Below are 15,156 nucleotides of genomic sequence, written 5' to 3'. Positions count from 1 at the left end.
TCCTGCTTCTCATTCTGTTTGGTGCCAAGCAGTGATCAGATGGCATGAAATCAGGAGAGGTGAGAAGCAAGGAGCCAGAGCTGAAAGGACAGGGAGAATTTACCAGGGGTAAAAAGATGAGGGTAAGATCGAGGGTTCCCAGTGAGAGAGCCTCAGGGACTGGGGGAAGGGAGACTGCAGGAGAGAGAGGGCCTTTCTGAGGGGAGGGGACACAGGTAGAGGGCACACTCCCCAGCCCTTGACCTTCTTGGATGGGGTGCATGGCAGGCCAGCCCAGAGGCAGGGGGATGCCTAAGATGACCTGTAGGAGTTCCTTCCCTGTGAAGCCTCTGTAGAAATCCAGAATGGGTGAGCAGAAGTGGGTCGAGGTTCAATTTTCCTAAAGAAGGCCTGAGCTGGAGACAGGATGCGTTGACTCCTTTATTTATTTATGAGGCTATCGATTATAATGCAGCTTTTCCACAGGATCCTGAGGTAGTTGGAGTTGGGAGAAGATACCTTTTACCAGTTACCTTCCCTTGTCCTGAAGATGTCAGGCGCCATCCCCCTCCTTCCCCACCTCTTCTACAGGCCTCATCCCTGTGTACCCTGACTATTGGGGGCTCAGGACAGCCCTCTAGTTTCCTCTTTTCTCAGGTCTGGCTGTTCTGGGTTCCTTCCAATATTTAGGACACACTCCAGCACCCCAAATCCTAACAGCAGGGCATTGTTTAACTGGAGTATAGAGCTGTAAAAGCACCTGAGACCCTCCTGGCAAAACCCTTTTATTCTACTGAGAAGGAACAGAGGCCAAGGAGAAAAGATGTTCCCAAAGTCCACAAGGAGAGACAAAAATGCACAAGAATGGAGGCCTGCTGATTTCTCCAGGCAGGACCCTGTGCACTATACCACCTTGCCTTCCAATCTGGCCCCTCAACCCAGAGTTGGGGCGTCCCTGAGCTAGGAATCTCTCTCTGGGACCCTTGCCCCCTTTTGCAGTCTCCCAGCAGGGCCTCTCCTTAGATCGTTTTTCACTTGATGAAATCTTTGCTCTCAGTCGGCCCCACTTGAAAATAGGATTGAGGAGGTTCTGTAGAACCCCAGAGGAAAATAGGCTAGTGACAAGCTATGAGGCCGATCAGCCTCACCTGGCCCGGTCTACCTTCCTCCCCACCTGCCACCTTTCCTGAGGCCTCTTGCAGCCTTGGTGCCCCAACACTAGCCTTCTGGTGGGCAGAGATGCCCACGTCCACGCGTCATTGTGAAAGAAAGTGGCTGTTCTCCCTCAGTCCTGAATCCAGCTCTTGAGCTGCTGGGGAGGCAGGGAAAAGCTTTTCTAGTTGGGCAGAATCCAGGAGACAGGCCGCTGCACCATGCCCCGAGGGCTGGCTCCTCATCTTTGAAGACCCAGAAGTTTAGCTCAACAGAATGTGGCTCTAAAGATGAGGACCATTGCTTGGGGCTAGGTGGGCAAGCTGCCCTCTCAAGGTTGTCTGTGTCATTGTACTTGTTAAGTCCATTTTGGTGTTCAGTGTTCCAAAGTTTAACCCCCAACCCAATTTACTAGCCTCACCTCTTTCTTCCTTTCTCACAGGCTATACTGTATCCAACAGGAATTCCCTATCCGTCTAGAATGCCCTACCTTCCTGCCCCACACTTGCAGAAAACCCATGTTCCACCCTATGGTCCCTGTTTATACCAGCTGACATCCATTGTTACTACACTAACTTTTCTGGACACTAACTTTTCTTCATACCCTCAAAATTCTCCCCATTTCTCCATTGGGTTACACAGTTATTAAGTGGCAAAGTCAGGATTTGAACCCAGGCCTGTGTTTCCAGAGTCTATATTCTTAGGCACTATACTATATTACCTGTCAAGGAACAGACACCCTTTCCAACATTATCTTTCTCTTATCTAGGATTTTATCTTCACTTTCTTTATTACACACCACTTTCTTAAAAACTGTAATATAAATACATTTTTTCAACAAGGATAGCAGAAGGCTAAACAAAGTGACAGAATTGGTCAGCAGGCATACATGTACTCTGCCCTGCCCTGATGAATACGTGAGATGGATGTTTGCATGGAGTTCCAAGGTCGAGCAGCTTCCTGGGTCTGTAAAGTCACCTCCATTCCCACAGCACCAACCAGCCAGAGGGCCAAGTGTGGTCAGCACCGAATCTCTGTGGAGCTTAACTTCTACAAGTCAACACACTGACTCCTAATCTGCCGGAGAGAGAGAGGCTGGCGTCCAGGAGCAGAGAGTGTGGCTGCTCCGAGGCTGGAGGCGTCCAGTGGCCAGGCGGCTCCTCACAACATGGACTGTCTGAGAGGAAACAAATGTCTTCAGTGTCTGAAGCGAGGGCCCTGGAGTGGTGCAGAAATGCCCTCCACAGAGCAGCTCTGGTCCTGGGCTGGTGATGTCTTTCCCGGGATCAAATGCAGCAGAGAAAGCGATGACTCCAGCATTTAAGCCAGCTCTGAAACCAATGGCTCCTCCAGTGATGCAGCCACTAATGACACTGTTCTTCCAATCTGATCTTCCCTGGTAAGATTCGGTCAAACACTCAGTGCAAGAAAGCATGGCGCCCACAATGGCAAAATTTTTGGCGTACGACATTCCTCTCTGCCCCATGTCTTTAACTTCTTTTGCTGTTGGAATACAGTAAGGATCCTTAGGGTCAAAGCCCACATTGATATCGATGCCGGCGGTGAACACCCCAAATGCACCTCCCAAGACAAATCCTCCCACGCAGGCCAGCGCTGCCTTGAAGGCGCACGCAGCTTTCCATCGCTTCTCGATCATCTGCTGCTCCTCAGTCTTGGTCGGACACTGGATCCCGCCCAGGCTCCCGTGCTCCAGGAGCCTGGGCTGACGCTGGTCACCCACCAGGTACTGCAGAAGAAGGCTGTACTGCAGCGGCGCTTCACGGAGCCGGCCGCCTCGGGCACGGAGCCGCCCGCACTGGGGGCAGCCGCTGTCATGACTGCAGTTGCCCAAGAAACCCTCTATACATCACTTTTTGATTTTTTTTTCTCCTGAAACTACTTAGATACCTTAACTTCCTTACTAGACTGTGAGCTTTTCAAAAGTAGGGCATGGGTCGTATTTAATGTGTTCCCAACCGGGCCAGTGCCGGCACATGGCAGGGGGCCATTAAGTGTGTCCTGGATGAAGAAACAAATGCATGACTGAAAGGATTTGAATCGTGGCGAGCTCTACTGTCTGCCATGTGGAGTGGGGAGTCGGAACTCACTCTTCTGAAGGGCCCAGGTTCATATTTCATTTTTTTAAGGCACCGTGGGACATGAAGGGAATGGAAGCGTTTCATAGATGAGTGAGAACAGGAAGGCAGACCCCTGTCTGTGTGTAATTACAGAGCCTCTTCCTGGTGGCTGCTGTTGGCAGCATGCTGGGCATGTGTTTTCAATTCTCCAGGTTGGGAACTGCAGGTAATACCTATTGCTTTGTGAGACCTGACCTGGCTGTGAAAGGAAAAAAGAGACGAGGATAATAAAAGCTGTGAGCAATGGCTTTGCCAGGTGCAGGGTCTGCCCCCCAGTGTGAGTCCCACCTTCAGGACCCACTTGGGTAGGGCAAAGGGGAATCTAGCCACCCTTTCTGTGCTGGACTCTTTTGGGATCAGAAACTCCACATGTGGGGGGGGGGGGGGGGGGGGCGGTCTCTAGAGGGGTTAAAAGGCAGAGTCAATCCACTGGATGTCCTTCTAAGCTGAGAAAAGGTAACAGGAGGCTCTAAGGTGCAAGGACCTGTTGTGTGGGTTTCAACTACAAAGGGTGTGTGTTTGTGCAAGGGGCAGGTGGAGAGAGGAGGTTGTGCAAGATAAGGCTGGAGGGCGAGGCTGGGTCTGGGCTTGAAAACCATATGGAGTAGAATGAACTTTATCCTAAAGGCAATGATAAGCCACTGAAAGGTTTTAAGAAGACGTGTGACAAGTTCATATTTGTGTTTAAGAAAGATCCTTTTTGCTTCTGTGGGGAGCATTGCTTTTCAACAGAAATATGAGAGCCATAAATGTGAGCCACAAGAAATTTGAAAATTTCTAGTAGCCACATTAAAAATGTAAAAACAGGTGAAATTTTAATGTTTTATTGAATTCAATATATCAAAAATATTATCATTTAACATATAATCAATAGAGAAATCTTAATGATGTTTTACTTTTTCATATTAAATCTTCAAAATCCAATGTGTGTTTTATACTTACAGCACATCTCAATTTGAACCTTTTAAGTGTTCAATAGCCACACATGTTTAGTGGCTCACATATTGGATACTGTAGATACAGATAATTTATTTGAGAGGAGCAAGAATGGCAAAGCTGTTGCAGTTGACCTGGAGGAGGATGGTGGCTTGGGGATAAAGGCAAAGGGACAGATTTCAGAGATACAACTCCTAGGTTGTCATCCCAGACCTGGTCTTCATACCTCTGAACTCCTTTTATCTAAAAGAGAAATAAACTCCTATCTTGTTTGGGCCATTTTACTTGGGGGGGGGGGTTGCCTTCTACTCACAGCTGGACCTACTTTTAATGAAGACAGCACCTAAATGGAGATGTCTAATGGACAGTGAGATCTGATGGTCCACACAAGGAGAGAGGTCTGAGAAAGCTACCTATAAACTTGGGAGTTGCCAGTCCATAGCCAGTCACTGAAGCCATGGCAACATGTGAGATCTCCAAGGGAGAACTGTCTAGAGCAGCGGTTCTCAACCTGTGGGTCGAACAACCCTTTCACAGGGGTCACCTAAGACCATCGGAAAACACATATTGAATATATAATTACATATTGTTTTTGTGATTAATCACTATGCTTTAATTATGTTCAATTTGTAACAATGAAAATACATCATATCAGATATTTACATTATGATTCATAAAAGTAGCAAATTACAGTTATGAAGTAGCAACGAAAATAATTTTATGGTTGGGAGTCACCACAACCTGAGGAACTGTATTAAAGGGTCGCGGCATTAGGAAGGTTGAGAACCACTGGTCTAGTGGGAAGAGAAAAGGATCTAGAAGAGAACTCTGAGGAACACCAACACTTAGGATGGGCAGAGGAAAAGGAGCCTGCTAAGGCAGCCAGAAAGGTAGGAAGGAAATCAGGGAAGTGTTATTCCATGGAAGCTTATGGAGGAGACAGTCCCAAGGAGGGGTGATCAACAATGGTAAAGGCAGCTATCTTTACTGTTTCTAGGGGTTTGGATGGTACCATAGAACCTGAATAAACCGACTTAGGTTTTTGTTGCAGCCCCACATTCCTACGGAAGCTGGTCATGCATCCTCCTGCTCAGTGCCCTTCATTGGGTCCCAAGTTCCTTAAGGATAACATTCTAGCTCCTAAGCACATCCGTTAGGCCCGTCCAAAGTCTGGTCCTAGCTTTTCTGTCCAGCCTGTTCCCTTCCCAGCACACTCTGTCCCTGCCAGGCCTGGCTTCCTACCATTCCCTGCCTTGGCTTGTATGCTTCTTTCCGACTGAAGAACCTTCCCTCCCTCCATTTTCTCTTTTCCCCTGAATCCTACCATGCTTTAAGACTTACCTCAAATGCCAACTCTCCTGTTTCTTAATTCTTCCAGACAGATTAACTGCCTCCCTAGCCCCGTGCTCCCCATGAGTATTTTGCTCACAGTCACAGCCCTCATTGTAGTGTGATCTGTGTTAAGGTTGGTTGTGTACATGTGTGTCTCCCCAACTAGACTGTGGACTTGGAAAATTCTGAGGCTGATTCTGGCTACTCATCTCTGTCCCCCTTGGTGTCCTCCTCACAGCTTGTTAATGTTTAAGAAGTGTTTATGGATTTAATGGAATAGTGTTCCTCATAGGCCCCAAGTAATGGCATGGTCTCTATCTTCTTTGTCATATCATCACTCAAGGAGTCATAGGGATGAGGGAGACACTAAAATAAAACCCTGTTTAGAGTGAAATAAACAAGGAGTTGAGTTTGAATCCAGCTGCTCAAAGAAATAGTCCCAGTCTGAGCTTTCCCTGACCCAAACAGCTTATATCATTTGGGTGCCCCCAAACCATCCTGTGAATAGAAAAGCAATAAAAAAATAATAAAATTAAAAGTTGGTTCTTTGAAGAAATGAACAAAATTGACAAATCTTCAGCTAGACTGACCAAGAAAAAAGAGAAGACTCAGGTTACTACAAAGAGGAATGAAAGAAGGGACATTGTTACAGATCTTAGAGAAAGGAAAAGGATTACAAAGGAATACTGTGAACAAGTATACTATTTAATGCTATTAAATTAGATAACCTAGATAACATGGACAAATTGTTAGAAACACAAGCTACTGAAATTACTTCAAGAAATAGGTAATCTGAATAGACTTAAAAGAACTAAAGAGATTGTGTTAGTATTTTTAAAACTTCCCACAAAGAAAATTCCAGGCCCAGATGGCTTCTCTGCTGAATTCTACCAAATCTTTAAAGAATTAATACCAATATTTCACACTCTTCCAAAAAATACAATAGGAGGAAACATTTCCAACTCATTTCATTCGTCTAGTATTACCCAGATACCAACACCAGACAAAGACATCGCAAGAAAAATATGTATCAACATATCAATATAGATGCAAAAATCCTCAACAAAATAGTAGCAAAATGAACCCAGCAACAAATAAAAAGAATTATACATCATGACCAACTGGCATTTATCCCAGGAATGCAAGATTGGTTTAATATTTGAAAATCAATATAATATACCATATTAATAAAATAATGGACCCAAACCACATGATCATCTCAATAGATGCAGAACAAATATTTGAAAAAATTCAATATCTTTTTACTAAAAAAACACTCAACAAATTATAAATAGAAGTAAACTTCCTAAGCTTGATAAAGAGCATATACAAAACCCCTACATCTAACATTAGACTTAGTGGTGAAAGACTGAAAAGCTTTCCCCCTAAGATCCGGAACAAGATAAGAAAGTTTGCTCTCATAATTCTATTCAACACTGTACTGAAGGTTCTAGCCAGAACAATGAGGCAAGAAAAAGGAATAAAAGGAACCCAGATCAGACAGGAAGAAGTAAAACAATTTCTATTCATATATGATATGGTCTCATGTATAGAAAATTCTAAAGAACATAGACATACACAAACTATTAGGGATTTATTAATGAGATCAACAAGGTTGCAGAATACAACTACAATATACAAAAACCAATTGTATTTCTATATACTAGCAATGAACAATCTGAATATAATATTAAGAAAATAACTCAATTTATAATAACAAAAGAATGACATATTTAGGAATGTATTTATCAAAAGAAATTTAAGGCATGTACACTGAAAATTGTAATACATTATTAAAAGAAATTAAAGAAGACCTAAATAAAAGGGAGGAAATCCCATGCTCATAGATCAGAAAACTTAATATTGTTAAAATAGCAATACTCATCAAATTGATCTATGATTCAACATAATCTCCATCAAACTACTAGCTGGCTTTTATATAGAAATTGATAAGCTAGTCCTTAAGGTCATATGGAAATGCAAGGGACTGAGACTAGACAAAGAATCCTGAAAAAGAAGAGCAAAGTTGGAGGATTCACACTTCCAGATTTACAACTTATTACTGAGCTATGAAGAGTGTGTGGTGCTGGCATAAGAATATATAGATCAATACAATAGAATTAGGAGTCCAGAAATAAATTCCTATATTTATGGTCAATTGATCTTTGATAAGGATGCCAAGACAATTTAGTGGTAAAAGAATAGTCTTTTCAACTAATGATATGGGGCAATTGAATTCCACATGCAAAACAAAGAATTCAGATTCCACTTCACATCTTACATAAAAATTACTTCAAAATGGATCATTTAGCAAGAGCTAAAACTCTTAGAAGAAAAGATAGGAATAAATTTTTGTTGTCTTGGTTTAGGCAGTGATTTCTTGGATATGACATCAAAAGCACAACATCATTAGCCACCAAGAAAATGCACATCAGCCCTAGCCAGTCTTGCTCAGTGGATAAAGCACTGGCCTGTGGACCTAAGAATCCCAGGTTCAATTCTGGTCAAGAGCACGTACCTCAGTTTCAGGCTCCTCCCCGGGCCCCTGGTCCTGTGTAGGAGGTAACCAATCGATGTGTTTCTTTCACATTGATATTTCTCTCTGTCTTTCCCTCTCTCTGCCACTCTATCTAAAAATTTCTCCTTGTCTTTCCCTTTCTCTTCCACTCTCTCTAGAAATCAATGGGAAAAAAATCCTCAGGTGAGGATTTAAAAAATAAAATTAAAATTAAAAAAGCACAAGGGACAAAAAGAAAAATAGACAAATTGGTCTTCATCAAAATTAAAAACTTTCGTTTACTTACCTTTAGGGAAGCTATCATGATCACGAAGCTGGTCTCCCTAGGGTGAGGCTCACCCATTGCACTCCTGCTGTGCTGACTCCTGCAGTTTCTCCAAATGTGGGAAATTCAACTGCATAATTTTTGGTAGTGGGGGACTGCACTCACATTCTCCCTTTAGAAGAAAAAAGAAAAATGAAAAGCTTTTGTACTTCAAAGTTTCACCATCAAGAAAGTGAAAATACAATCCCAGAATGGGAGAAAGTATTTGTAAACTATATCTCTAATGAAGGTCTAGTATCCAGGACATATAAAAAACTCTTACAATTCAATAATAAAAAGACAAATGACCTAATTTAAAAATGAACAAAGGATCTGAATAAATATTTCTCTAAAGAAAATATACAAGTTGCCAATAAACACGTGAGAAGCTGCTCAACATCATTAGCCACCAAGAAAATGCAAATCAAAACCACAATGAGATTATCATTTCACACCCACTCAGTTAGGTTGGCTTTAACCAAAAAGACAAGTAATGACAGTGTGTTGCTGATAGGAATGTAAAAAGGTCCAGCTGCTTTGGGAAACAGTCTGACCCTTCCTCAAAAGGTTAAACATAGAGTTACCATAAAATCCATCAATTCCACACGTAGGTATATACTGTATATCAAGAGGATTGAAAGCATATAGCCACACAAAAACTTGTACATGAATGTTTATAGAGGCATTATTCATAACAGCTAAAAAGTGGAAACAACCCAAATGATTAATAGACAAATAAAATGTGGTGTGCTCACACAATAGAATATTAACCAGCCATAAAAAGGAATGAAGCACAGATTCATGGATAACATAGATGAACCTTGAAAACATTATACTAAGTGAAATAAGACAGGCACAACAGACCATATATTTTATGATTCCATTTATACAAAATGTCTAGCACAGGCAAATCCATGGAGACAGAAAGTAAATTGGTGGAGATGGGGTAAATAGGGGAGTGACTGCCAGTGAGTACGGGGTTTCTTTTTTGGGAGGTGAATATGTTCTAAAATTAGATGGTGATGCTGGTTATGCAGCTCTGTGAATATACTAAAAACCACTGACTTGTGCACTTTAAAAAGGCGAGTTTTATGGTATGTGAACTATATCTCAATAAAACTGTTATATAAATAGAATTACCTTATTATGTTAAATGTAAGGTGGGCCTCCATTTCCTAGCGAGATTTTTAAAAAAGGTTTTTGATAACTGAAATATGCTGTAACATCCCTGACAAGGCAAAGTTTCCCTCTAAAATTGTCCTTAAAAAGGAAGGCAAAATTGTGCAGACCTCATTTTTTAGGGCTCCCCTCACCATTCCCCACCTCACTCTAAGAGACTGACAGCGAGAGAACATAGTGTATGTTTTTATGACTGTGGAGACAAGGATCTCCCACATAGATAATCTTGTCTCCCACTATTGAGGCTCTCCAAGAGCAATTGGTGGTATCTGTCTGCCCAATGCCCATACTCTTGCTTTTTGTAACTGCCTGTGCATTTTCCTACTATCAGCTATTCCTCCCTCAAACTCAGAAGGTCTATCGGTCATGCTGCCCTTCACTTCCATGGCCAAAAGGTGGACTTGTGACTTAATTTGTCCAATCAAATGTCCTTTTTTGGGAATTTAGCTCAAGAGTGGGGTGATTCCAGAAAAATGACAATGATTTGCTCCAGTGGAATGCCCTGAGGAAACTGTCCTATGGAGTCAGGGGACACTATTCTGATCCTATTTTTTCCTTCAGGCATTTCTTGCACCCAAGAAGCCCAACTTGATCTTTTGGTTATTCAGGGGCTGACAAATTCCATATCATTGTCATGGTTCTCTCAAGGCAGGGGCTGGGTTCCTCCGGATTGTCCAGACAATGAAGGAGGAAGACTCCTAAATTATGAAGTCATGACCTAGAAACCACTATATACTTCCATTGGAGCATCTTCTCTTTGTTTCCCTCTTGGTGGCCATTTGCTTTAATATTTTAACCAAAGCTCTAAACAGTCATTGAATCTTAACTATGTCAAGGTACCTTATTAGTTGAGGGAATACAAAGATGAACAAAATGATATCCCAGTTTTGGAGGGTGGGGTGGGAGTATAAAAAAATGCTCTCTGACTTCTGAGTGTATCAGAGAGAAGAATCAGAAAAAAGAGGACATTTAAGCTTGGCTAGAGGTAGAGAAATTTCTGACCCACAGGGAAGGCACCCTTTGTGAGAGATTATTGAAATCAGAGAATCACAGACTTTGGGGCTGACAGGGACCTTACGGATTATCTAGCCCTACATTTCCTAGATTAAGAAATCCAGATTCTGAGAGGTGAAATGACTTGACTAGAGCCACATTGGGCTTAGAACTGACTTCTCCTCTGACTCCCAGTCCAGTGCTCATATCACTAGCTCCCAGTCACATGGTTGCCCTTGGCTGGCTCCTCCAGATTTCAGAGAACTTGGGGGAAAAAGGTAACGTTTGGGGTTTGGTATATGGTTGCCTAGGGAAGTTTGTCTTTTAAGGCCACCCAAGAAATCAGCAAGGAAATGGGGCATTAGGGGGAAATAAGGGAGTAGTTCTGGTCATGTTGCTTTCTTCCTTAGGTTTCCCACTGGGGACTGGTACCAGGGTTTGCAGTGCAACGGGAATATCAGCGTGTGCGCTCCCACCTTTCTCCATCCTCCTGGAGCCCTTGAAGCAAACCAACAGCTAAAGTGACCTCTCACTGGATGGTCTCTTTCTTCTGGATGGTCTCTTTCTTCTGGGTGATTCAGTCAGTTGGGGTGGGAGAGTCTTTGATTGTCTTTATATGTAAGGTGTCAGGATATCAGCTAAATACCCAACAGAGACTCTAAGGAGGTAATCAATTCAGAAATCAGGCCTAGAATTTCCCCAGGGCTAAGAGGGATTTACCTTAGCTAGCAACCTGGCTCTAGGCAGGAAGGACCCAGTGTAAATAGCATTCATTGCTGGTCCTCCAGAGACAGAGAGCCTGGTCATGGTTCTTTGAGTGGAGGAAGAGACAGAGAGTCTTTCTAAGCTATATTTTTCAGCCATTAATGAGCACAATCAGTTTAAACATTACTTTCAGAGAACTTCTCATGTTCCAGGCACTGTGCTAGGTTCTGCAGCCCACACATGATCCCTGTCTGCAAGGAACTATAGACAAACATATGACTGACAAGTTTAATAGAATGTGATCAGTGATAAGCCCTGGATGGCCCAAAGCAAAGAAAGGGAATATGCATCCCACCTGGGATTCAGAGAAGGCAAAGGAATTAACCACGAACGAAAGCCACAGCCTCACAGGCAAGAGAACCACAGGGACAAAGGTGTGGAATCTGGGTGTGGGGGAAGCCATAGGCAGTTGATAGTGTTACCAGAGATTGAAGAGGGAGATGGGAGTGTGGGGTGATAAGGCAGAGAGGGTGTGTGTGTGTGTGTGTGTGTGTGTGTGTGTGTGTGTGTGTGTGTGTTTAGGTAAAGCACGAGGGTTTCTTCTAGTTGGGAGGGGCCTGGGAGATTGGCATTTTAGATAGATCACTGCTGTGTGGATTTGGGGAGGAGGTACCAAGAATGGGGGCAAGGAACCAACTGGAGGAGTACCTGATGCAGGGTATTCATAATGAAAATGAGGCACATACAAGGAAAGGAGGCATGAACTGGAGAAATATCCAGGAGGTGAGTGATGATGGAGATGTGATGATTAAGGAAGAGACTCAAATCTAGGGAGCTTGCAGGTTTCTGACGTGGTGCCTGGGTGGATAATGGGGCCATGAACTGAGGTAAGAAAGACAGAGAAGGAAAACTGGTCTGGAAGAGGGATGCTCATGATGGCTAACATTTATTAATCATTTATAGGGACCAGGCATCATGCCAGGAGTTTTTCATGCATTTTCTCATAACTCTGCGGGGTAGATATTATTATTCTCAATTTATAGACGAGGAAATAAAACTTTGAGACATTAAATAGCTTGGCCAGATCTGAACAGCTGGAATAGTGGTGGAAAGCAGTGGGAACCCAGGCATGCTGGCTCCAGGGCCAATGCTCTTAATGACCAGGGTTGATATGTGTGCATGTGGAGTCTGAAGAGCCTGTGGGATACCCACAGTGGAGAGGTCTGGGACTTAGGGCGGCTATCAGGGCCCAGATTATGGTAAAAACCATATATGTGGACGAAACTACTCAACTTGAACAGTGACTGAAGCACAGTGCCCTGGAAAACCCCTTAGCTAAAGAAGTAGCCAGAGGGTAATGGGTCCACAGATGAGACAAAAACAAAAAATCCCCTGATTTTAAAATCTGAAGACATGGCTCTGCTATCTGGGCAACAGAAAACTGGGCAATCATGAACGTGTAGTGGCATCAAATAAAAACAGGCACCAAGCTAAGCTGAAGTTAATTATAACAGTTACTATGTTGTATAGTAATTATCCTAAACAGAAAGCATTTTACATAAATGGCAGTAATTAGTATAGCACAAGTTTTCCAAGCTGTGTCCTGTGGAATAGTAGTAGTTCCTGGAGATGTTAATAAATGTTTGGATAAAAAAGGGCTTTGGAGTCAGATAAGTTTAGGAAACGCTGGGATGATTTAGACAGAGCCACAGAACCCCTGGTTTACACTTTCTTCTCTGTTAGGAGGCAGGAGAGCGGAATGGTTGAGTGTAAAACTGGGAGCACTCAGCACAGCCTGGGGTTGAATCCTGCCGCTGACAAGCTGGGTAATCTTGGGCAATTTACTCAACTTCTCTAAGTGGACGTTTCCTCTGGACAGGGGAATAGTAATATACTCGCCATGATTGTTCTAGAGATTAAATGCAATAACATATGCACTTAAAACACTTAGAATAGAGCCCAGCACAGAGTGAGGGCTCTACAAATATTAGCTCTTATTTGTAAACTGTACTATTATTAACAAACCTTTCTGATATTCTGGAGTTTAGTCCTTGACACACACTTTACACACATACATGCTGACAACTTATTTCTTAAAAGTCAAAAGTCTGACCCCTGTTAGTTGAAGTTCTCTGTGTCCCTAACCTCCTCCAGACCACAGTCTGGGACTGGGAATGACCAAACTCTTGCCCTATTCTAATCTAGGGAAGGGGGCCAGAGAGAGGGAGGACTTATGTCCTGGCTGCATTTCCTTGCAAGGGCCACCACTACTTTAATTACCTTTATGCCCACTTGGAACAAGTATGCACCTTTCAGGTGGATGCTGGCCTGTGCCAGGGCACACCACACAGCAAGTGGAGTGTGGGCTGTATTTTAGCCTCTGTTTACTTCTGAGGCTGAATGCCACGGTACCATGAACAACCTGCACAACCATACGTGGCGGCTCTGACCTTCAGGCCATAGAAGAGGCTGGAAGCTAATGGTCACTGGGGAAAGAGGGTACAAGTTCTCCTCCCAGTAATTCATGAGATTAACTCTGCACAAACCCTAAGTGGATAAAGCTGCCTCCTTCTCCCCCCTCCCTACCTCCCCACAGATGCCCCACCCCCCATTCACCTACACAGAGGCTGACATCAGAATACCCTTGGTGTGAGGGGGGACCTCAGGCTTTGCCTATTTCTCTGAAATCCTGATTGAATTTGGCAGATGACAGAGCTGTGGAAAGCGGAAGTGGGAGGGGATGGTTTTCCACGTTTCCCTGACACATAATGGACACTACATAATAATGATGTTCCGAACCACAGCAGACAGGGCCAGAGCAAGTCTTGACTATGGTTTGGGGCCGTGAAGGGAACATGATGGGAATGGGAGCTTCTAATCCTCACTGTCTGGCCCCCAATGTTTGGCTCCCAATAGACTCACCACTTTTGAAGGTAGACACTTCATGAAACAGGGGAAGAAAAAACCAGACGTTTCCTATTCTTCCCTAGAGGTGTGTGGGCTGGAGGGCAGCACCCCCCGATGTGCACACACATGAGTTTACACGCACTCCCACGAGCAGAACGGCCTCTCCAGCTCCCCGCGTGGCTCCTGCCTCCGAGCACCGCTTCGCAGCCTAGAACCCACGTGCAGGCCTGACCGGTGGTGACCTGCCAAGGGATCGATCCCCCTCTCCCGACCTGGGTTCTCTCCTTGATAACGTAAGGAACAGGGGCGGGCGAATTGTCAGGCTCCTCGTGGCCCTGACCTGCTACGTTTCCCACTCCCGGGGGGTTCTATTCACTCCCCCTCCGGCCCTGCCTGGCCAGACGGGTGGGGACGGGCGGGGACGGGCTGCCCAGGGAGGCTTTTACCCTCACGGCGCCCTGTTGCACCAAAGGCAAACCTGCCCCCTCACAATGGTGCCTACGTGTGCCTCCACAGCTCTGGGAGACACACAGCCACCCAGGCCGGGCTGGCCATTCAGGGCGGCGGCCGAGAGGCTCAAGAACAAAGGCTGAGCTGGATGGGGAAGGGGCCTGCCCTGGACGTGCGGGGAAGGGAGCCCTAGGGCTGTTCGAGACGTTACCGCTCCTTCCCTTCGGAGGTCCGAGGGGAGGAAAAGCTCCCGGCTGCTCTCCTTCCCACACACAGGTTTGGGGGAGGGAAGGGGGTCTTTGTCTTTTCCTCCGGGGCTGATGGCTTCACCCCCTTCCCCTGCCTCTCCCAGAGGTCAGGATCTCGACCTCTTTCCCCACCAGCTCCCCGGGCCTGCAGTCTCCACCCTCCTCTCTCCCTTTCTTCTCTTGGGGGCCTTCAGCCCCGCCCTCTCTCCTCACTCTCAGCCTCGCCCCGGATTCCTTTCCGGGCCTGGCCTCTCCCGCCCCGGGTGCGGGGGTCTGCATTCTCCTTTCTCTCCTCAGGCCCCAGCGCCCTCCCCC

General features: G+C 44.8%; 1 pseudogene; it reads right to left on the bottom strand.

Annotated features, from left to right (window-relative positions):
- Positions 1-1,941: 1,941 nt before the first annotated feature.
- Positions 1,942-15,150, bottom strand: LOC102250848 (annotated as a pseudogene).
- Between the last annotated feature and the right edge of the window lie 6 nt (positions 15,151-15,156).

This window comes from Myotis brandtii, unplaced genomic scaffold (genome assembly GCF_000412655.1).
Source record: "Myotis brandtii unplaced genomic scaffold, ASM41265v1 scaffold383, whole genome shotgun sequence".
In the NCBI taxonomy this organism is placed as follows: domain Eukaryota; kingdom Metazoa; phylum Chordata; class Mammalia; order Chiroptera; family Vespertilionidae; genus Myotis; species Myotis brandtii.
Note: the sequence above shows the minus strand (reverse complement) of the source record. Positions and strands in the feature narration are given on the sequence as shown.